General features: G+C 40.6%; 1 protein-coding gene across 1 annotated transcript in view; it reads left to right on the top strand.

Moving 5' to 3' along the window:
- LOC126074020 (zinc finger protein 678-like) overlaps positions 1-21,430 on the top strand; it is a 46,876-nt gene extending 25,446 nt beyond the window's left edge. The window contains exon 2 of the mRNA XM_049881366.1: positions 21,419-21,430. The gene's annotated coding sequence lies outside the window, so the exon portion shown is untranslated. The remainder of the gene's footprint in view (positions 1-21,418) is intronic.
- The last annotated feature ends 464 nt before the right edge of the window (positions 21,431-21,894 follow it).

The following is a 21,894-nucleotide window of genomic DNA, read 5'->3' as shown; positions in this document are numbered from 1 at the left end:
TCAGAACCTCCAAACCTGTGGTCAGTGTCTGAAGAGTTGGGCAGACCAGGAAAGCTAGAAGACCGTGCCCTTTAACTATGCGATCAAACTTTGGACCAGGTGGTTAGTCGCAAGAACTGCACTTGCACTTGGTGTCAGAGAAGACATTTAAAATTGGTATCATAAGTAGACAGACACAGAGACAAGAGTGTAATACCCGGAGGGAAGGGATAGCTGGTTGAGGACCAAGAACTAAGCCTTGGTGTTGCTAGGAGCTGATTTGTCACTCAGAGAAGACCAACTTAATACAAAGCCATGCTTTGACCATTTTCCTGGTTATCCATTTATTGTTTCTGCTACAGATCCCCCTTTTTTGCTTGCTTTGTGGTTATGGAACTCGGCCATATATTTCTTGTTGACCAGTTACCAGGGCATGGAGGACAGTGGAAGACACTGGATGAAGGGACTTCCCTTTCTTATGTAACTCTAACCCTAACCAAATGTTACAAGATGACAAAAAGCTCCATTTCTGCAAAGGCCAAAATCATGGCCTTGTGTTTGCTGATCATGAAGAATAGGTTAAGAGTCACATTTTGTAAGCAAGTAAATAGAAGAGCAGAGAATTTACCAGTTAATTTGCCCGTGAATGCTAAGAAACTTAAACTCCAGTCCTCTGGAGGTTCTACTTCAAAATTTTCTCACATTGGAAGCCCTGGAAGACATGCAAGTGTGACTAATTCACAATTTGAACTCCGACTGACCACTGAAACTTTCAGGGTATAGGTCCCACCAAAGATTAGACTCTGAGAAGTATCTTCCACATGCAGTAAGGAGAGAAAAGGCTGCCACACTGCATTTCTGAAGCTAAAATTGGTCTTAACATCAGTGAAGCTGTAGAATAGGAAGGCTCCTGTGGTCAGGGAAGGGGTGAAGTGAGCCATCTAAGTATCTCTAATCATGACACACAACCAAAGTTCAAGTCTCCTGCACTGCAGTGGGCCAGGTTACCTATTTTAAATCCATGAAAAACCCTAACATTCATTATTACAATGTATAAATGACAAAATGTACCACTAATTGAGCAACTACAAAATGTGAAAATGTTTGCAAAAAGCTCTCAACACACTAGCTCGTTTATTTCTCTATTGCAAAAAAAAAAAAAACCAAACCCACTGCCATCGAGTTGAGTCCAACTCACAGCGACCCTATAGGACAGAGTAGAGCTGCCCCGTAGAGTTTCCAAGGAGCGCCTGGCAGATTTGAACTGCTGATCTTTTGGTTACCAGCTGTAGCACTTAACCACTACGCCATGAGGGTTTCCATTTCTCTATTAAGCAGATATTATTTCAAACAGTTCATAGCTGAGGAAAGTTACAATCAGTTAATCACATACTCAATTCTTTGTCCCCCAGGAAATACACACACAATACAAGCAAAAACTGGCAGAACCAACTTTGTCAGAATTTGGGAACCAAAGGCTTACTGCAATCAAGAGAATACAGAGTCAAGAAAACAGTGACTTCAAAAAAAAATGGTACGAAAGGTTCGTGGCATTTTCTACTTGCCCATGCCTCAACTGCTCCCTGGTTAGGTGCCACTCTTAAAGCTAAAAAATAACATGGACAAAAAGCTAAAGAAAAAGAATGTATTAACAAAATGAGAATATTGATAAAGTGATATGAATTATAAAAAGGAACCAAGGACAGATTTTGGAGCTGAAAAGTAAAATAAATAAAACGAAAACTTCACTAGAAAAGTTCAGCAAGTAGAAGGAAGAATCAGTGAGTTTAAATATAGAGCAACTGAAATTACTCAGTCCAAGGATCAGAAAGGAAAAAGAATGAAGAAAAGTGAAGAAAGTTAGAACTTTGGGGGCACCATCAAGTGGACCAGCAAATGCTTTATGGGTGTACCCAAAAGAGAAGTGAGAGAGAAAGGAGCATAAAGGATATTTATAGAAATAATGGCTGAAACCATCCTAAATTTGATGAAAGACATGAACCTGCATATTCACAAAGGTCAATGAACTCCAAGCAAGAATAATTCAAATAGATCCACACTGAGAGATATTATAATCAAACTGTTGAAAACCAAAGGAAAGAGAGAACCTTGAAAACAGCAAGGGAAGTGACTCATCACACACAATGGATCCTCAATAAAATTAATTGAAATCATGGAGACCTAAAAGCAGTGGGATGACATATGTAAGGTGCAGAAAGAAAAAAAAAAATGTCAACCAAGAATTCTATAACTTCCAAAACTGTCCTTCACAAGCGAGGACAGTTAATATAATTAATATACCCAGGTAAACAAAAGCATAGTGAGTTGGTTACCACTAGACTAGACTTGCCTTGTAAGAATTGCTGAAGGCAGTCCTTCAGGCTAACATGAAAGAACACTCGATAGTAATGTGAAGGTGTATAAAGAAATAAAGACCTTCAGTATAGGCAACTATAGGTGCAAATACAAAAGCTAACATTGTTGTAATTTAGGTTTGTACCTCTACTTTTTATGTCATACAAATATTTGTAATTTTTGTTACTGGAGACACAATGGATAAAGATGTAATTTGTGAGAACAAAACTTAAGGCAGAGAGAAAGAGCTACATAGAACCAAAGTTTTTGTATAATACTGAAGTAGGTAATAACTTAATTTCAATTGTTATAAATCCAGGGTGTTAAATATAATCCCCATGGTAACCAAAAAGAAAACATCTAAAAAATATACCCAAAAAGAAATGAGAAGGGAAACTAAACAATGACAGAATTGAAGGGAGAAATAGTTCTACAATCACAGCAGAAATTTTAATATTCCTTTTTAAATAATGGACAGAGTATCTCGATAAAGTTCAGTAAGAAAAAGTGAAGATTTAAACAACAGTATAAAACAACGAACCTCACAGACATGTATAGAACACTTCACGCAAAAGCATCATAAACATTCTTCTCTTGTGCATATGAATCATTTGACAAGATAGACCGTATAATAATTCACAAAAAAGCCACAATATATTCAAAAAGACTGAAATTATAAACTACATCTTCTCTGACCATAATACAATGAAACTAAAAAATCCGTAACAGAAAGAAAATGAGGAATTCCTTAAATACATAGAAACGAAATGACACATTATTAAATAACTGATAGGCGATAAAAAGAAACACAAGGGAAATTATAAATACTTAAACCAAAAAAAAAAAAAAAAACCGTTTCCATCAAGTCAACTCTGACTCATAGCGACCCTATAGGACGAGGTAGAACTGCCCCATAGAGTTTCCAAGGAGCATCTGGTGGATTTGAACTGCCAACCTGTAGGTTAGCAGCTGTAGCACTTAACCACTATACCACCAGGGTTTCCTATAAATACAGATGTATAAATACAGAAGCAAAACTTTCCAAAATTTAGGGGATGGAGTGAAGGCAGGCCTCAGAGGGAAATTTATAGTAGTAAATGCCTAAATTACAAGAGAGAGATTTCAAATCAAGAAACTAACATTACACTTAAAGAAATAGAAAAATCATAAACTAAGATCAATGGCATCAATAGGACAGAAATAAAGACTAGAGTGGAGATAAATGGAATAGAGAAATAATGGAGAGAAGCAAACATGCAAGAATTGTTTTTTTTAAAAGATCAGTAAAATTGGTAAACCTTTAGCTAGACTGACCAAAGAAGAGGCAAATAACTGAAATCAGAAATGAATATGGAGACACTACTATCGATCATATAGAAATAAAAACTATAAGAAAACAGTATGAAGAATTGTATGCCAACTAAATAGATAAAATCGCATATTCTCAAAAATATACAAATTACCTAATTTAAATAGAAAGAAACAGAAAATTTCTACAGAACAATAACAAAGAGATTGAATCAACATCATCCCAACCATGAAAACACCAGGACCTGATGGCTTCACTGCCGAATTCTACCAAGCATTTAAAGAGGAATTCACATCAATCCCTCTTAAACTCCCTTAAAAATAGAAAAGGAGGGAACACTTCCTAACTCATCCTATGAAACAAGTTATTACTCTGATACCAAAGCCACTGCAGATATGACAGGAAAAAAAGAAAAAACAGACCAATGTGTCCCCCATGAAAAGAGACACAAAAATACCCAACAAAATTCAATAGCATAGTAAAAGAATTATACACCGTAACCAAGTGGAGTTTATCCCAGAATGCAAAGATGGTAAATATAAACTAACGTCCCACAAAATGTTGTTAGGTGCTGTTGAGTCAGTTTGGACTCACAGCGACCCTATGTACAACAGAACGAAACACTGCTGGGTCGTGCAGCATCCTCACAATCGTTGTTATACTTGAGCCCATTGTTGCAGCCACTGTGTCAATTCATCTTGTTGAGAGTCTTCCTCTTTTTTGTTGACCCTCTACTTTACCAAGCATGATGTCCTCCTCCAGGAATTGGTCCCTCCTGATAAAGTGTCTGAAGTACGTGAGACGTGGTGTTGCCATCCTTGTTTCTAAGGAGCATTTCAAGACAGATTTGTTTGTTCTTTTGGCAGTCCATGGTATATTCAATATTCTTCACCAACACCACAATTTTAAGGCATCACTTCTTCTTCGATCTCCCCTATTCATCGTCCAGCTTCCTCATGTGTATGAGGCAACTGAAAACACCATGGCTTCAGTCAGGCACGCCTTAGTCTCCAAGGTGACATATTTGCTTTTCAACACTTTAAAGAGGTCTTTTGTAGCTGATTTGCCCATGCAATGCGTCTTTTGATTTCTTGACTGCTGCTTCCGTGGGTGTTGGGAAATCCTTGACAAATTCAATATTTTCTCCATTTATCACGATGTTGCTTAGTGGTCCAGTTGTGAGGATTTTTGTTGTCTTTCTGTTGAGGTGTAATCCATACTGAAGGCTGTGGTCTTTGAACTTCATTAGTGAGTGCTTCAAGTCCTCTTCACTTTCAGCAAGCAAGGTTGTGTCATCTGCAAAATGCAGATTGTTAATGAGTCTTGCTCTAACACTGATCCCCTGTTCTTCTTCATATAGTCCAGCTTCTTGGATTATTTGCTCAGCATACAGATTGAGTAAGTGTGGTGAAAGGATACAACCCTGGCACATACCTTTCCTGACTTTAAACCACATATTATCCCCTTGTTCAGTCTGAAGAACTGCCTTTTGATCTATGTATAGGTTCCTCATGAGCAAAATTAAGTGTTCTGGAATTCCCCTTCAAAATGTTATCCATAAATTGCTATGATCCACACAGTCGAATGCCTTTGCATAGTCAATAAAACACAGATAAACGTCTTTCTGGTATTCTCTGATTTCAGCCAGGATCCATCTGACATGAGCAATAATATCCCTGGTACTACGTCCTCTTCTGAATCTGGCTTGAAGTTCTGGCAGTTCCCTGTAGAAATACTGTCGCAGCTACTTTTGAATGATCTTCAGCAAAATTTTACTTGCGTGTGATATTAATGAATACAGACACAAAAATACTCAACAGAATACATATTAGAAAACCCAATCCAACAGCATATTAAAAGAATTACACACCATAATCAAGGGGGGTTTATCCCAGAATGCAAGAGTGGATAAATATTAGAAAATCAATGTAATACACCAAACCAATAACACGAAGAAAAAACAAACAAAAAAAATGATCATCTCAACAGACAAAGCAAAACTATTTCACAAAATCCAACACAGTTTTATAATTAGAACACTCAGCGTACTAGAATCAAAGGGAAACTTGTTAACTTAATAAGCATTCATGAAAATCCCACAGCTCACATCATATTCAAAGGTGAAAGAATGAAAGCTTTCTCCATATAATAAAGAACAACAAAATGACACCTGTTTTCACCACTGCTATTCAAAATTGCCACCGCATGTCTGTTGTACTGTAGAGGCTTGCATATCCCTATAATACTGGAAGATATGCCACCGTGGAAGTTATGCCACGGGTGACCAGCAAGGTCACCCATGGTGAACAGGTTTCAGTGGGGCTTTCAGACTAAGACAGGCTAGGAAGAAGGACCTGGTAGTCTACTTCTGAAAAAAAATTTGCCAAGAAAAACCTTGTGAATAGCAGCGGAACGTTGTCTGATATTGTGCGGGAAGATGAGCTCCTCAGGTTAGAAGGTGCTCAAAATAACACTTGGGAAGAGCTGCCTCCTCAAAGTAGAGTTGACCTTAATGACATGGATGGAGTATAGCTTTCAGGACCTTCATTGCTGATGTGGCATGACTCAAAATGAGAAGAAACAGTTGTAGTCATCCATTCATAATCGGAATGTGGAATGTCTGAAGTATGAATCTAGGAAAACTGGAAATCATCAAAATGACATGGAATGCATAAATATCAATATCCTAGGTATTAGTGAGCTGAAATGGACTGTATTGGCCATTTTGAATCAATCATATGATCTACTATGCCAGGAATGACAAATTGAAGAGGAATGATGTCATGTTCGTCATCAAAAAGAATATTTCAAGATCTATCCTGAAGTACAATGCTGTCAGTGATAGGATAATATTCATACCCCTACAAGGAAGTCCAGTTAAGACCACTGTTATTCAAATTTACGCACCAACCACTAATGCCAAAGATGAGAAAGTTGAAGATTTTTACCAACTTCTGCAGTCTGAAATTGATCTAACATGCAATCAAGATGCATTGATAATTATAGGTGACTGGAATGCAAAAGTTGGAAACAAAGAAAAAAGATCTGTAGTTGGAAAATATGGCCTTGGTGGCAGAAATATTGCCAGATTTGCGTGATAGAATTTTGCAAGACCAATGACTTATTCATTGCAAATACCTTTTTTCCAGCAACATAAAAGCAACTATGCTCATGAACTTCACTGAATATAATACACAGGAATCAAATCGACTACATCTATAGAAAAAGACATGATGGAAAAGCTCAATATCATCAGTAAGAACAAGGCCAGAGGCTGACTGCAGAACAGACCATCAATTGCTCATATGCAAGTTTAAGCTGAAGCTGAAGAAAATTAGAACAAGTCTATGGCAGCCAAATTACAACCATGAGAATAGCCCACCTGAATTTAGAGACCATCTCAAATAGATTTGATGAATTGAACACTAATGACCAAAGGCCAGACGAGCTATGGAATGACATCATACATGAAGAAAGCAAAAAGTCATTAAAAACACAGGAAAGAAAGGACCAAAATGGATGTCAGAAGAGACTCTGAAACTTGCTCTTGAATGTAGAGCAGCTAGCGTGAATAGAAGCTGAACTTTGTCTTTTGAGAAGACAAAGTAAAGTATTACAATGAAATGTGCAAACCCCTGGAGTTAGAAAACTAAAAGAGAAGAACACGCTCAGCAGTTCTCAAACTCAAAGAACTGAGGAAAAAAGTCAAGTCTTTTTAAGGTGCAATTTTGAAGGACTCTATGGGCAAAATATTGAAGGATACAGGAAGCATCAAAAGAAGATGGAAGGAATATAGAGAGTCACTGTACCCAAAAGAATTAGTTGATATTCAACCATTTCAGGAGGTAGCATATGATAAACAACGAATGGTATTGAAGGAAGAAGTCCAAGGTGCACTAAAAGCTTTGGTGAAGAACAAGGCTCCAGGAATTGACGGACTACCAACTAAGATGTTTCAACAAATGGATGCAGCACTGCAGATGTTCACTTGTCTATGCCAGGAAATCTGGAAGACAGTTACCTGGCCAACTGACTGGAAGAGATCCATATTTGTGCCGATCTCAAAGAAAAGTGATCCAACAGAATGTGGAAATTATCAAACTATGTCATTCATATCACATGCAAGTAAAATTTTGCTGAAATCATTCAAAAACGGTTGCAGGGGATACTGAATGGTTTTAAATCTGGAAAGGTATGTGCCAAGGTTGTATCCTTTCACCATATTTATTCAGTGTGTTTGCTGAGCAAATAATCCAAGATGCTGGACTATATGAAGAAGAATGTGGCATCAGGATTGGAGGAAGACTCATTAACAACCTGCATTATGCAGATGACACAATCTTGCTTGCTGAAAGTGAAGAGGACTTGAAACACTTACTGATGAAGATCAAAGACCACAGCCTTCAGTATGGATTGCACCTCAACATAAGGAAAACAAAAATCCTCACAAGTGGACCAATAAACAAGATAATGATAAATGGAGAAAAGATCGAAGTTGTCAAGGACTTCATTTTCTTGGATCCACAATCAACAACCGTGGAAGCAGCAGTCAAAAAATCAAAGGAGGCATTGCATTGGGCAAATCTGCTGCAAAAGACCTCTTCAAAGTGTTAAAAAGCAAAGATGTCACTTTGAGGACGAAGGTGTGCCTTACCCAAGCACGATATTTTCAGTTGTCTCATACACAGTGTGAAAGCCGTATTATGAATAAAGAAGACCAAAGAAGAATTGATGCCTTTGAATTATGATGTTGGCAAAGAATACTAAATATACCATGGACTGCCAGGAGAATGAATAAATCTGCCCTGGAAGAAGTGCAGCCAGAGTGCTCCTTGGAAACAAGGATGGTGAGACTGTCTCTTGTACTTTGGACATTTTATCAGGAGGGATCAGTCTCTGGAGAGGGACGTCATGCTTGGTAAGTTCAGCGAAAAAAATGAAGACCCTTGATGAGGTGGATTGACACAGTGGCTGCATCGATTTGGCTCAAATATAGCAACTGTTGTGTGGATGGTGCAGGACCAGGCAGTGTTTCGTTCTGTTGTACATAGGGTCACTATGAGTCAGAACCAACTCGACGGGCACCTAACAACAACAAATGATCAATGGATCAAAGATGAAGCCAAGAGAGAAATAGAAAAATACTTGGAGTCAAAGGAGGATGAAAAGCAACATACCAAAATCTATGGGATACAGCAGGGCAGTAATTGAGGGAAATTTATAGCAATAAATACCTATGTTTAAAAAAAAAAAAAAAAAGATCTGAAATCAATAACCTGGCCTCATATATGGTGAGTTTGTACCTTTAGAAGTGAGATACACCCCCACTGAAATACAAGAAGAGGCTATAGAAAGGTTTTTTAAAGTTTTTGTGAAGTGTGAGTCAGCCAAAGGGCCTTGAATTAAGAAAATAAAACCTGAGGCAGAAAGGAGACCCTTTTAGAGATCCATTTGTCATTTTGTAAATTACACAGGAGTTGTAAGAGGACACCATTTTGTCTCTTAAAACACTGACTGTCTGGGACTGATCAGGGAGACCAAAGTTCCACGGCATGCCCCTTTCAAGAGCCCAGCACTGTATAGTTTGAGAAGTGATATGTGTGCCTTGGTTACTATCAGTCTGGCACTCTGAAGGGCAGGAATGTCCTGGTGAGTCTTTGTCTTGTGGTCTTCGTTTATATAGATATGTGTGACCTTGATTTATATTTCAGGTATCTGTGAGGCAAGACATCCCCAGAGATTTTTAACCTGAAGACAACAACTCCCAGGCTGTGACCTAAGGATTTGTAGAAAATATGTACACGGGGCCATCTGTTGGCCAGGGCATCCAGTGCTAAGATGATTTCCTAAAGTTTGGCCAATTGTGCTGACCCCTGGGTCTCGTTCTTGATCAGGAACATCCGGATTAAGGAATGGAAAACAGCACCATTCCACCGAGCTCTATATCACGTGTGTGGGAATTGTACCATCTGTACCGTCTATGAACTCCCATTGCTGTTCAGTCAGTTAATCCCAAGGGGCCCCCCAGGTAGTCAAGGCATCTGGGGGAGGGGAGGCCTCCTCCAGTAACATGGCATCTGGCAAGGGACTGAGGTCAGAGGAGGCCTCCCCATCCTGCAGGTTGAATATGCCAGAGAGCTCAGGTTTGGCTCCATCCTGTTTCAAGGAAGTCTTGGCCGCCATGCCAAGCTTGTGGGGTGCTGTTTCCATGATCTCAGGCATAATGGTCAGATGAGCATGCAGAGCCACAGCCTCAGGTTGTGTGAGAACCTCTGTTTCCAAGAAAGCCCAGAATGCAATCAGCAGTTGTTGCTCTAATGGTACATGGCATGGGATTCCAGGACAGTTTCTTGAATCAGGAACTCATGGGCGACTTATGGCCATGATAGGTAGTCCAGAGACTCCAAGAGGCATGAAAGGAAGTTGTTAAAGCTCTACAGAGATGGATTATCTGTGGGCACTAGCTGGAGTGTCTGTGGGTTTTAATTTGGACAGGTTCTAGAACCTTCTGTTGGAGGAGTCCCATTCAAGGTGGGCTGCTTTGTAAATAGCAACATCTGTGAGTTCAAGTAAACATTGTAAACGAGCAATATGTTGCCTTCAGAACTCAAAAAAGGACAAAAAGATATTGGATTTACATGTTCTTAATTAGTGTGTTAAACGCATCTCCTCAGGGGAGGCTATCGTTAATACAATGTCACACCTGTGCTCCTAGAGAAAGCGGGTGCAGTTAAAATCTTGTCTGCCAAGACTGTGCCATGGCAAGGATGCTGAGGTGCCCCGTGTATGGTGTGGCAAAGGTGTATTGTGTCCTTTCAGAGGCGAAGGCCGAGAAGCTGTTGAAATAGGCACTGGATAGAATGTATTAGTTAAAATCATAAAAGAGAAATATTTACTGGTTGCTGATTGGATGGAGAAAAAATTTTAATAATATCAGGTATTAGGAACAGGGACCACAGCATTAAGATTTCTGTAACCCACTGTGAGGGGCCTGTTACTTCTTTCTAGGTTTATGAATGGGCAAAATTGGGTTGCTAGGCAGTGAGGATAATCACCCCTTTACTAATTAGATTATATGATCAGTTTTAATCCTTAAAGGCCATGTTTTAACACATATTGTCCATATTATTACAAACGAGGGTCTGTGGGGTCCCATTTTGTCAAGACAATTTGTACATGTCAAGAGACTTAATTTCGTGTCATTTATTACTTATTGCATCCGAGTGTCCATGCCAACTATGGGATATTTTAGGGCAGTGAGTGCTATGACTCCAGGAAGTTTAGGCAAGGCAACAATTTTGATGATTAAGATGAGGCATATTTGTTTCTTCTTCATTTTATATTCAGTAACTCCCCTAGATTATAGAGGATGCCATGTTTAAACTTAGCAGGATTCCCAGGAATAACTGTAATTTCAGTCCCAGTATTAATTCAAGATGGCTTTCAATTGGTGTTTTTTTTGGCAGATACTGAATTTAGAAGTTTCATTGTAGAGGCACAAGAGCCAATCAGTGCCTTTTTGTCTTTTGCTGTATAAATTATCTTAACAATAATAATATAATAATAAAAATATTTTCATCAATTTTGGCTGAGTGGATCAAATCATGAGCTTTTGTTTTAATTTACATCGTGTATATATATGTGTATACATATACATATGTCAGATTTCCTCCCCTTGTATTCAGATTTTTTTCTCTTTTATTCTGTCACTAGATATGCTATGGGAGGGGCTCTCTTTCTCCTGCCATATTTATAATATTCTTTTTTCTTCTAGAGAGCTTCTCATCAGTATAGTCGGGCTTATGGATCTCCCCCATGGCAATGGTTCATGGTTTAAGAACCCTGGGCTTGGGTTGAGTTGAATTCCTTCCTCTGCTGGGCCACAGGGTGGCATGGGTGTTTTCCCTAGAACCCTGAGGAGTAGGCTTTTCTTGTAGCAGAGCCACAACTAGCAGAGTGGCAGGGGTGGAAGAGTAGTCACTCCAAATCCAAACTATCTATCATCAGTCCCTGCTGCTGCTTGGCTTTTAACTTTCTTTCCTCTCTGGTTTGGGTTTTGATAAGGCTCCACATTGAGAATCTTGAGCTTCTCCTAAAACTAAATTCGTGAAAGGATTGTAAACAAGGGAGTAATTTGATCTTTTATGTATTTTTGCAAGGATATCCTGGTGAGAGCGTGGGGAATTAAATGGAGAGCGAGGTCAAGATTGATGTGGCTAGAAATGCAAGCCAAAACTGAAATAGTTGGAGGGGGGGAAGAGAATGCAGTGATTGTTTTTCTGTTGTATAACTCAAACCCCAAGTTCGTGACAGGTTCTCTTGCTATGGATGATTCGTTTCTGGACTCTTACTTCTCCTAAATTCCTTCCTGTATTTCTACACATGATACTAACAATTAAAAATATTTTTGTGTCTTACAACAATTATAGCAATAAGATATATATGCCAATGGAATTATAACAAACTTCGAACATTAGTATTTTTAGTTGTGCTTAGAAATTTTAGCAATAAAATGTAATACTACTGAAATTTTTTAAACACACAAAAAATGATAAATATAGCAACCGGAGGCCTGTAACTGTGTAAATATTCTACTCTAAATTCAAACTGTCATTAGTAGCTGCTGCCTCTTACCTTTTAACCGTTTTTTCCCTTCTCAGGTTTTCATTTAGGCTCTGCCCCTTCTCTAGAGTGGGATTTTCTTTTCCAGGATAGCCTGCTGGAACAGGAGGCTCCCTTTTCATTAATCTTTTTGAACAAAATCTTTTAATAGGTTGTATTTTTAGCCCAGTAAAATCTTAATATTTAACTCTTAAGGTTTCCAATCTCCTGCTTGTCCCCAACCTTTTTCCCGTAGGTGTTTTACGAGTAAACTTCTGGTGGTCCCTCGTGGCTCTGATCATAGGCAGCTGTTCGTTTTTTCCCTCCAATTTGAGTCATTGGGGCTGAGATCAGACTCCACTAACAATATGGCGGCAAGGTTGTCTTTGGGGCCAAGGCCTCTAGTCTGCAAGAGCAGAGAACCAGCTCTTTGGCATGCTGATAGGCCTCAGTTCATCATATAGGAGCTCCGCATTTCTTTCGCAGTTTACTGATTTCCTCAGGAGCTTCCAGAGGAGCCTGCACAAAGTGTTCTTGGCCCTTAAATTGACTCACGAGGTCCATTTCCACCAAGTGCCAACCATTAGACCCACAATGGGGTCAGGAGACAAAAAGCGACAGAAGCAAGGTATGCAGCAACAGAGGGGTTGTACACCCCTGCAGTATTGACTCTTAGGAGGCACAATTACTTCCCAGGGGTGGGGGTGTCCTCTCACTGATTAGGATGCCAGAGGATAAATTAAGGGGAAAGGAGTCTTACACACGGCTCCCAGTCCCGCCACCACCCCTGGACTCAAGGGACAATGTCAGGGAAGAGACTCCCACTCTACTCCATCACTGGGGTCACACCATACCTAGACCGAGCAGCTGTCCACTGGTGGGGCTTGTCGACCACCTGACCCCATTCATAGGAATTAATTTAAACTAGTTTGCAGGGACCCTTTATTATTGATCCAGCCAATCGCACTCAGAGCCAGGATGTTCCTCCTGGGGAGCACTGGGGGAATTTTTTTCTTTCTTTCCTCCTTGTGCCAGGTTAGCACTGGTCAGTGCAGTCCAGAGAGGACTCAGATTTGTGGGATCCACACTTTGGGGAGGGAAGCCTTGGCAGCACCCAGAAGAGACCACAAAAAGCAGCTGCCAGGAGCTCAGACAAATGCCAGGAAGACGGAGAGCTACCCAGCTAGTGTTGTCAGTCTGGGGGAGCCACTTAGTGAGCCAGGAGTAGGCCAGTAGCAGTCCTGTAGGCCATCCCATCCTTGTCAATAATTGTCTTATAATTTTTATCCAAAAGAGGTCTGTGGGTGTCATAGACGGTCTGTCAGGTATGCCCAAGGAAGTGAACCTCACGCAGGAAGGCCAGAGAACAAATATAGAATTTAGTGCTCACAGGTCACAGAGGAGACAACAGCACATCTGCATGCAGAGCCACACAGGGCATGACAAGATAGGAATGATCATGTCAGAGAGTGGGTGGGAGGGCAGCTAGGAGGGATTAATGGATGCTGAGGCAACAAGCTGCGTAGATCACAAACGGGCCTATGACAATGCATCTGTAGGCACATTAGCCCTATACGCCATTGGAAACCTCTACATGGTTGCACAAATAATTATTTGACTTGTGATGAGGAGTACAGAGAGAATCCCAGATGCCATGAGGAAGTATAGTAATGGCCCCTGAGTATAATTTCTGAGGAAGTTACATTTGATCAGAGACCTGAAAGATTGGTAAAATGTAGTTAGCAGTGGGGATTGGGGCGAGAGGATTTAGGATGAGTGGAACAGTAGAGACGACAGGATATTTGCAGTTTCACTGTGATTGTAGTTGAGAGAGTGAGGGGGGAAAGTAGTAACAAGCACACTGAAGTTTTAGGGGCCAGATAACATAAGACTCAATAAGCTGCATTCAGAATTTTGAATTTCTCCTAAAACTAGTGAGAATTCATGAAAGGATTGGAAACAAGGGAGTGATTTGATTCATTTTTGCAAGGATATCCTGGTTAGAGTGTGATGAATTGAATGGAGAGAAAGGTCAAGATTGAGTGGCAAGATGCAGGCCAATGTCAGGATTCCTGGAGGAAGGGAAGAGAACGTGAATATTCATTCACTGTTTGTTTTTCTGTCTTATGACTCAAGCCCCAGGTTCATGACAGAGTTTGAGATCTCATGCTTTAGATTATTCATTTCTGAACTCTCATTTCTCTTAAGTCCTCCCCCAAATACTACACATAAAACTAGTAAAATAAAAATTATTTTTGAGTCTTAGAATTGCTGTGGTAATAAAATATATATGCCAATAGAATTATAACAAATTTCCAACATTACCATTTTTACTTGTGTTTAGAAATTTTGCAATAAAATTTAATACCACTGCAATTTTTTTTAACATGCAAAAATGATAGATATAGCAACAGGAGACCTGTAATTGTGTGAATATTCTATTCAGAGAAGGTTGGCTTTTGAATTCTGTCTTAGTCATCTAGTGCTGCTATAACAGAAATGCCACAAGTGTAGATGGTTTTAACTGACAGAAATGTGTTCTCTCACAGTTTAGGAGGCCGGAAGTCTGAATTCAGGGTGCCAGTTCCAAGGGAAGGCTTTCTCTCTCTGTTGGCTCTAGGGAAGGTCCTTATCATCAATCTTCCCCTGGGTCCAAGAGCCTCGCAGCACAGTGACTCTGGTGTAAAGGGGGCACTCTGCTCCTATCTCTTATTGCTTGGTGGTAATGACATTCCTGTGGACTAAATTATAACATAAACTGGAGAGTTGATATACCTCTGAGGTAGGAGAAATAAAAAAAAGAGGTAGGAGAGTGAATGTATATTGCTGGCCTTGCCACCTGAAGGCAAACTTCTTCCAAGGGTCCTTTGAAACAAGTATGGAGAAAAAGGCATTAGCCAGATCAATAGCTGCATTCCAGGTACCAGGAGACATTAATTTGCTCCAGCTATGAAACCACATCTGGAACAGCAGCTGCAATTGGAGTCACTTCCTACTTAAGTTTTTGATAATCCACTGGCATTCTCCAAGATCCATCTGTTTTTTGCAGAGGCCAAATAGGCAAGTCGAATGGGGATGTGGTGGGAATCAACACTCCTGCATCCTTCAAGTCCTTGATGGTGGCAGTAATCACAATCCTTCCAGAAATGCAGTATTGCTTTTGGTTTACTATTTTCCTAGGTAGGGGCAGTTCTAATGGCTCCCACTTAGCCTCTCCCACCATAATAGTCCTTACTCCACATGTCAGGGATCTAGTGTGTGGGTTCTGCCAGATGTTGACTATGTCTATTCCAATTACACATTCTGGAACTGGGGAAATCACTACAGAATGAGTTTGGGGGCCCACTGGACCCACTGTGAGATGGACATACGCTAACATTCCATTAATAAACTGACTTCCATATGCCCCCACTCTGACTGATGGCTGTGCCTCCACACCCACTGAATCTAATTTCAGGTCAGCCTCCAGATCCACACTCGAATTCAAACTCAACCAAGCCTTGGCTTCCTCTCCCACACATTGCTTCAGTAGGGGTGGCTTGGCTTCAGGTTCCAATTTGGACTGGCCAGAATCTGAGCTTAGTTCCTCTTACTCTTATTTTAATCTCACAGATTAAAAGCCTTTACCCATTGCTGTCTAGTTGATTCCAACTTATAAGGATGCCATAGAACAGAGGAGAACTGCCCCACACAGTATCCAAGGCTTTAATCTTTATGAAAGCAAACTACCACATCTTATCACAATGGAGGGGCTGATGGATTCAAACTGCGAACATTTTGGTTAGCAGCTGAATGCTTAACTACTGCACCACCAGGGATCCTTAAAGTCTTTACAGAGGCCTCAATTATGGTGAAGAATATTGAATATACCATGGACTGCCAGAATGGACAAATATGTCGTACAGCCAGAATGCTCCTTAAAGGGGAGGATAGAAAGACTTTGCCTCACTTACTTTGGACAGGTCACCAGGAAGGACCAATCCTTGGAAAAGGACATCATGTTTGGTAAAGTAGAAGGTCAGCGAAAAAGAGGAAGACCCTCAGCAAGAGGGATTGACACAGTGGCATCAACAATGGGCTGAAACACAGGTTGTACTGAAGAAATTGGTGAAAAACAAGGCTCTACAAATTGACAGAATACCAACCGAGATGTTTCAACAAAATGGATGCAGCACTGGAGGTACTCGCTCCTCTGCCAAGAAATCTGAAAGACAGCTACCTGGCCCACTGAATGGAAGAGATCCATATTTGTGCCCATTCCAAAGAATGGTGATCCAACAGAATGTGGAAATTATCAAACAATATTAATATCACATGCAAGTAAAATTTTGCTGAAGGGTGGGGATGGATCCACAGCCCAAAGGTGAGGGGGCAGGGCTGCTGCGCCCAAAGGGCAGAAGAATGGGGCCTGTCAAGGACAGCAGGTGAAGCTGCCAGTAAGATGGACTAGGAGAACGGAGCAGCCCAAAGCTGATGGAGCAGAATTGCCGTCCCAGTGGGCCTGGAAGGTAGAGCTGAAATCTAGGGCTGAGGAGCCTCTGTCCAGAATCCAGAAAGTGTGGCCACCACTCGGAGTCTGGAGGACAGGGCCGTTGTCCAGGTGGTCTTAGAAAACAGAGGGTTATTTTCAAGCCTTGAGAGCTAACGTGAATTGTTCTTGATGCTCGTTATCCCCTCATTCTCTCCAGTTTCTACCATTTGTAATGGCAATATCTACCTTGTGCCTCTTCCACCATTCTACTTGGAAGCAGATAACTTGTATTCTAGATTTCACAGATGAAGAAAAATTTTTTCCCAGGATAGAATTTGGACTTGACTTAAGACTTCTGGGATGATATGGTGGGGTGAAAGTGTTTTACATGTTGTGAGGACATGATTTTTGAGGGCCAGAGGTTGGAATGTCGTGGATTGAATTGTAAAGGATGCAACACCTTTACTCAGGTCACAACTCTGATCCTATGTAAGGGGAGTTTCCCTGGGATGTGGCCTGCATCACCTTTTATATCCCAAGACATAAACGGAGAGAGAAGCAATCAGAGAGATACAGGGACCTCATACCATCAGGAAAGAGGTGCCAGGAGCAGAGCACAACCTTTGGACCCAGGGTCACTGTGCTGAGAAGCTCCTAGACCAGGAGAAGATTGATGACAAGGGCCTTCCCCAGAAGCAACAGAGAACGAAGGCATTTCTAGGGAGCTGGTGCCCTGAATTTGGATTTCTAGTCTCCTAGACTGTGAGAGAATAAATTTGTTTGGTAAAGCCATCTACTTGTAATATTTGTTATAGAAGCACTAGATAACTAAGACACTTGGTAAAGTAGAGGGTCAGTGAAAAAGAGGAAGACCCTCAACAAGATAGATGGACACAGTGGCTACGACAACAGGCTCAAACATAGCGACGATTATAAGGATGGCACAGGACTGGCCAGTGTTTCGTTCTGTTGTACCTAGGGTCACTATGAATTAGAATCAACTCGACAGCACCTAACAACACAACAGCAACTATGGGTAACAGTTTGGTATTTCCTCAAAAGACTGAACTTAGAACTACCATACAACCCAGCAATCCCAATTCCAGAAGAAGTGAGGGTAGGGAGGTAAACAGAAATCTGTACAACAATATTCACTGTAGCACTTTTCACAATAGGCAAAAGATGGAAACCAAAATGTCCACCAAGAGATGAACACACAAAATCTTCTACATACACACAATGGAGTAGAACTGCTCCATAGGGTTTTCAAGGCTGTGACTTTTCAGAAGCAGATCGCTGGGCCTGTCTTGTGACAAGCCTCTGGGTGGGTTTGAACCTGAAACCTAGTAGATGAGCACTTAACTGTTGCTGCAAGCCAGGGACTCCCAATAGAATATCACAGAGCCCCCCCCCCCGCCCCACAAAAAATGAAGTCCTGATGTATACAAAAACATGAAGCCTGAAAACACCAACCTGAGCAAAATAATTCAGGACATGAGCAAATATACACAAGACAAAGGTTATTAGTGGTTACCAGGGGCGACAAGGAGGGGAAAAGGAAGAGTTTTTGATTAGGGGCACTGAGTTTCTGTTAAAGGTAGTGGAATGATTTGGAAAATAACAGCGAGAATGCTTGCACAACTTGAAGAATATAATCAATGTAACTGAAATGTACATGTAGAAATTGTTAAGATGGCATGTTTTGTTAGGTATATTTTCAACACAATAAAAAATATGAAAATCAATAAAAAAAAGAAAGAAAAGCTCTGTGGAATTCTCTCCCTATATACAATACACACACACACACATTTTTCTTTTTGAAAAAATGGGTATTTTTGAGACCAAAAAGTGAAGGCACAGTGAATTATCCCCAGTCTTGACTGGTCCATTTCTTGCGGCAACCTCAAAACGAGTCAATTGTTTGGAGCTCCAAGCCCGTGTATAAGTCCCTGGAAACCTAAATTTGTGGTCCTTCTAGCTCAGGAAACTGTTTCAGTGACCTGAGAGACTGTGATCGAACTTAGCTTGTATTCTCTTCAAATTGTGGGGTTTGTGTCTATTTCATTATTAGCTTTTCTTATTTTGTCCTTACTCTTTTCTGTTTCTACTTTTCCTCGTTTTCCTTCATTCCTTTGTTATTTTTTCATTTATTTTCCTTTCCCTTTATTTCCTCAATTTTTCATTTTACTTTTTCTATGTACGTATTTTTTCTTTATCATTTTACTATTATTTTACTTTTGTCATTTTATATCTGCTCTTATCCTTTTTTAATTGTTTATTGCCTTTTTCTTGACCCTTTATTTGTTTTGTGTTTATATATAGCATTTATCTTGCTTACAATTTTTTCTACCTTTTGCCATTTTAATCTTAATTTTCCATTTCCTCCTTTTGCGGTTCTCATTTATCTTTTTCATATATATCTTATGTTTTTATCTTTTTTCTTTATCCTTTTCTTTATTGCTTTATTTTCCATTTACCATTTTTTCTCATTTCTGTATTCTTTGATATTCACATTTAATCTTTTTCTTTATTTTTTAGTTTTGTCATATTATTCCTTTTTAATTTATTCTTTTCATTTCTATATTTTTCTCTTGTATATCCTTTTTCATTCAGTTCTTTTGTTTTTCTATCTTTTCAATATATTTTTAAATTTCCCATTTTATTAATTTTCTTGCTTTAATTTTCCTTACCTCTTTTGTTTTACATCACTTCAAACTTGTAGATTATTATTTTTCTGATTACTGAGTTTTCATTTTATTTTTATTCTTTTATTTTGGTCACTTTCATTCGATCTATTTGATTTTTTCTAGTTATGTTTTTAGCTTTCACAAGTTTTTTCTTTTAAAGTTTTAATTTTTTCTCCTTTTATCTTTTTTATTACATTTTAACTTATTTTTCTCATTTTTTCCATATTTCACTAGGTTTTTAGTCATCACTTTTCCATTTTTAATACTACCACAAGGACATCTCTTATCCCAAAGCCCACTAGGCCTTGACTGCACATCCAACATGCTATGGAGCCACTTAGCCTTCTCTGCTGAGAAGGAAACCCATGTGGGACATTACCACCTCCTCAGAACCATTGGCAATGGGACATTTGCCAGGGCCAAGTTGGCCCAGCACATCAACACTGGCAAAGAGGTACTGATTAAAACAGCTGACAAGATCCAACAGACATCCTCCAACCTCCAGAGACTATACCAAAAAAATAAAAATTATGAAGGCTCTCCATCATCCAAATATTGTAAAGCTGTTTCAAGTGATAGAGAATGAGAATACCCTCAATATAGTGATGGAATATGCAAGTGGAGGGGACATGTTTTATCACCTAGTGATTCATGGTTTGATGAGTGAAAAAGAGGCCCAAAGAAAATTTCACTAAATAGTGTTGGTGATGTAGTATTGTCACAACAATGGTATTGTTCATAGGGATCTGAGAACAGCAAGCCTACTATTGGATGAGGAAATGGACATCAAACTTGCAGACTTTGGCTTTGGAACTGAATTCACCACGGGAAACAAGCTGGATATCTTCTGTGGCAGTCCCCCTTATTCCCTTATGAGAGTATAAGTTCCCCTTATACTCTTTCAGGGAGAAAAGTATGACAGACCCCCAGTGGATGTGTGGAGCCTGGGAGTCATCCTGTACTTCATGGTAAGTGCATCTCTGCCTTTTGGTGGAAAGACCTTATTGAAGCTGTGAGAGCAGGTACTGGAGGGACAATATGATATTCCTTTCCACATGTCTACACAGTGTTAATAACTGCTGAGCAAAATTTTCATTTGTGACCCAAGAAAGAGAGCCACATTAGAGGAGATCCCAGGACATCTATGGATGAAGGTGGGCCATAAAGAAAAACAGGCTATATGTCCAGCCACTCCCAGACTATGATGACCCCTGGTGCATTGAGGTGATGGTGAACATGGGTTACGCACAGAAAGAGATTCATGACTTCCTGTTGAACCAAAAGTACAATGACGTGATGGCCACCTATCTGCTTCTGTGTCACAACACATCTGAGATGGAGAGCCACAGCAGCACCCTGGAACCCCAAGCTGCAGCCCATTGCACCAATAGCCACGCTTCTTCCTCACCCCGTGAGGTGCATCCTACCACCTGTGCTAAACCCAAACAGTGTAGTTCCACTAAGCCTGCCATTCCCACCTATGATTACTACATCCACAATTCTTTGAACGGTCTATCTAATGGCCATGTCCCACCTGCACCAGGAATCCAGGACAGCCTAAGCACAGCCCAACCAGACCTCGGGACTGTGTGCCAAGGTGAGAAACAGTGAGGTGCCACAGCCCAGTACAGCCCCCCAATGTCTTTCTGTGGCTCCTCCTCAGCCCACACCATCGACAAGAGTAGTGGAGCCCCAGAGGGAACCAGTTTCTCCCAGGGAGTGTTAAAATTAAGCTCATTAAATGATGAGCGGGTGCAGGAGGTACCTGACCAGCCGAAAATGCCCCAGGCTGTGACCCCAGCCTCTCCCTTCGTAAGCAGCCAGGGCCAGCAGGGGGCCACTGGGAGGCTCTTTAAGATCAGGAGAAGGTATCTTCGTTTTATGTGTGTCAAAAAGGACCCGAAGGTATCTGAGAGCAAAGCTGTAGAGACGATGCTCAAACCCTGAGAGGCCAAGCCTCACTCTCTCAAGTTTACGTGGAAGATGAAGATCATCAGCTCCATGGAGCCCACAGAGATGAGGCAGGAGATCTGCCGAGTGCTGGATGCCAATGGCTGTGAGTGGGATCTCACCCACAAATACACGCTGCTATGTTTGAATGGCACACCAGGATAGGAAGACTTCATTCAGTGGAGGATGGAGGTGTGCACACTGCCTCAGCAGACTCTCAATGGGGTGAAACTGAAGAGAATTTCAGGCATGTCTGAAGCCTTCGATAGCATTGCCTCAAAATTTTCCAGGGAACTTGTACTTTAACATGGTGCCAGCAGCTGCCTAGGAGAAGAGAGAAGTTCATAGGTTAAGCTCCTTGGTAATTTTGGGAGGCAAAGTTCTTAAAGGCCACAGAGGTGCCTGAAATTCTCTTCACTCGAATCTTGTTGAAAAATCACCAACCAGTGGCTCCACCACTCTTGTGCACACCTTCAACCTCCACTGCACAAAGTCCTTTTGGCCTGTGTGCCATGTGTGCACAGCAGCACGTATGTCTGGGT

This window comes from Elephas maximus, chromosome 3 (assembly GCF_024166365.1).
Source record: "Elephas maximus indicus isolate mEleMax1 chromosome 3, mEleMax1 primary haplotype, whole genome shotgun sequence".
Classification (NCBI taxonomy): Eukaryota; Metazoa; Chordata; class Mammalia; order Proboscidea; family Elephantidae; genus Elephas; species Elephas maximus.
Note: the sequence above shows the minus strand (reverse complement) of the source record. Positions and strands in the feature narration are given on the sequence as shown.